General features: G+C 31.6%; 1 non-coding gene across 1 annotated transcript; it reads left to right on the top strand.

Moving 5' to 3' along the window:
• The first annotated feature begins 209 nt into the window (after positions 1-209).
• On the top strand, positions 210-281 carry Trnae-cuc (transfer RNA glutamic acid (anticodon CUC)). Its single transcript has one exon. It is a non-coding gene; the product is annotated as a tRNA-Glu (tRNA).
• The last annotated feature ends 1,597 nt before the right edge of the window (positions 282-1,878 follow it).

The raw sequence follows: 1,878 nt of genomic DNA, 5'->3' as shown, positions 1-1,878 counted from the left end.
ATTTGTTTTCACTATTGAAATAATTCCTACCAGCAATGTCTTATAGGCATAAAATTTAAAGGTGCTTTTCATTGAATTAAATAATACCCTATAATTTTGTTGTTTGCCGTTAAAACTACTTTTTTAGTAATAAAATATTATATTGTGTAAACTATTAGTAGAACACGTCTTTAAATAGTACATTTATTAATTTCAACTGACAAACATCATCCGATATGGTCTAGTGGCTAGGATACCTGGCTCTCACCCAGGAGGCTCGGGTTCGATTCCCGGTATCGGAATATTTTTTTTTCATTAAAATTTTGATTTGTCCTTAAAGTTACTGCCACTGAGTATCAGTATATAAAATAAAATGAAATATCTTTATTTTTATGCAAGTAACATATTATGTTTACATAAAAATTTTGATGCGGCATTTTCGGAGCTTGAAACTATCTACGTATCAAGAAAATATTGGAGAGGTTAATTCATTTATATTATTTTATTTAATAAATTTAAATAATTGTTTTTTTTTAATTTTTAGAACTTAACTACCTATAAAATCGTTCAAAATCAGATTTAACACGTACAAAAACGGAAATCCCTTAGCATTTCAACTGGAAAAAAGTTTTAGTTATTGGTTGTCCTCTGGAGATGGAAAAATATTTAAAATATTTTCACTAACGTCCGGCATTTAAAGTGTCTATAAATTAATTAACGTTAAGCCAAGTGACACGGATAATATAGGCTAGTTTTTAATATGAAAAATCTATCTACTTTCAAATGCAATTTATCCTGCAAAATATGCATTTAAAACTTCATCTAAATCATATCAATTATCACTTATTTGAGAAAATAGCCGATATAACAAAATAATATTGTACCCGCCTATAAACATAAAGGTTTAATTTATATTTAGCCTACGCTTGTATGCTCTATAGCCTTTTTCAATGAGGCTAAAAAAGTGTTACGTACAGATCATTGGTATAGAGGGAGTTTGTGGAAATTGCAAAATGCAACGCGGATTCCTAAAAAGTGATTCCAACTTATTATCGTTAGTGCGTAAATTGTAGCAAGTGAAACGGCCTCCAGACGAGCTGACAAACAGACACTTATATTGTTATTGGAAAGGGTGCTGACCTGGCTGACTCAGGTATACCTAATGTTAGACATCGTTGATAACTTCACCTTCACTCTTTTAGTCATCATTGTCAGCCTCCTTGATCCAGTACAGCTGGTCTATTCACTATTTTGGTCATTATTATCAACTTATTAAAATAAACATCAAATCATCAAATTGACTGTGTGATATCCACCAGTAAACACCGGATGATATTTTTATATAGAATCTCAATTTCGTATATTTGGATGTCAACTAGCGTATGTCAAAGATAGAGAATTAACCTGCAGGTCCCCGTCTTCCTTGTAATATCTCTTTTAATATCCCTTATATTATTTTATACTAATATTATAAAGCTGAAGAGTATGTTTGTTTGTTTGAACGCGCTAATCTTAGGAACTACTGGTTCGATTTCAAAAATTTTTTCAGTGTTAGATAGCATATTTATCGGGAAAGGCTATAGGCTATATATCATCCCCGTATTCATACGGGGACGGCAACCACGCGCGTGAAACCACGCGGCGTTAGCTAGTTATTTTATACGAGGAATTTGAGCCTTTTCCCACCACTATTCCGATGTACGACCACTATCAAAATGTTAAAGATTCTGACCTTTAATCTTTGATGCGCTCTAACAAAATAAACTTTAGGTTTTCTATCTTTTATTATTGTGTATTGTAGTCAAGGGATAAAAAATATATTTGATGAAAATTCTTATAATACTAGAAAGCTACATCACTTGTGAATGTCATAGGCTATATTTTATACCCGTAACTACA

This window comes from Bicyclus anynana, chromosome 20 (assembly GCF_947172395.1).
Source record: "Bicyclus anynana chromosome 20, ilBicAnyn1.1, whole genome shotgun sequence".
In the NCBI taxonomy this organism is placed as follows: domain Eukaryota; kingdom Metazoa; phylum Arthropoda; class Insecta; order Lepidoptera; family Nymphalidae; genus Bicyclus; species Bicyclus anynana.
The sequence above is the reverse complement of the archived record's forward strand: the minus strand, read 5'-3'. Positions and strand labels throughout refer to the sequence as shown.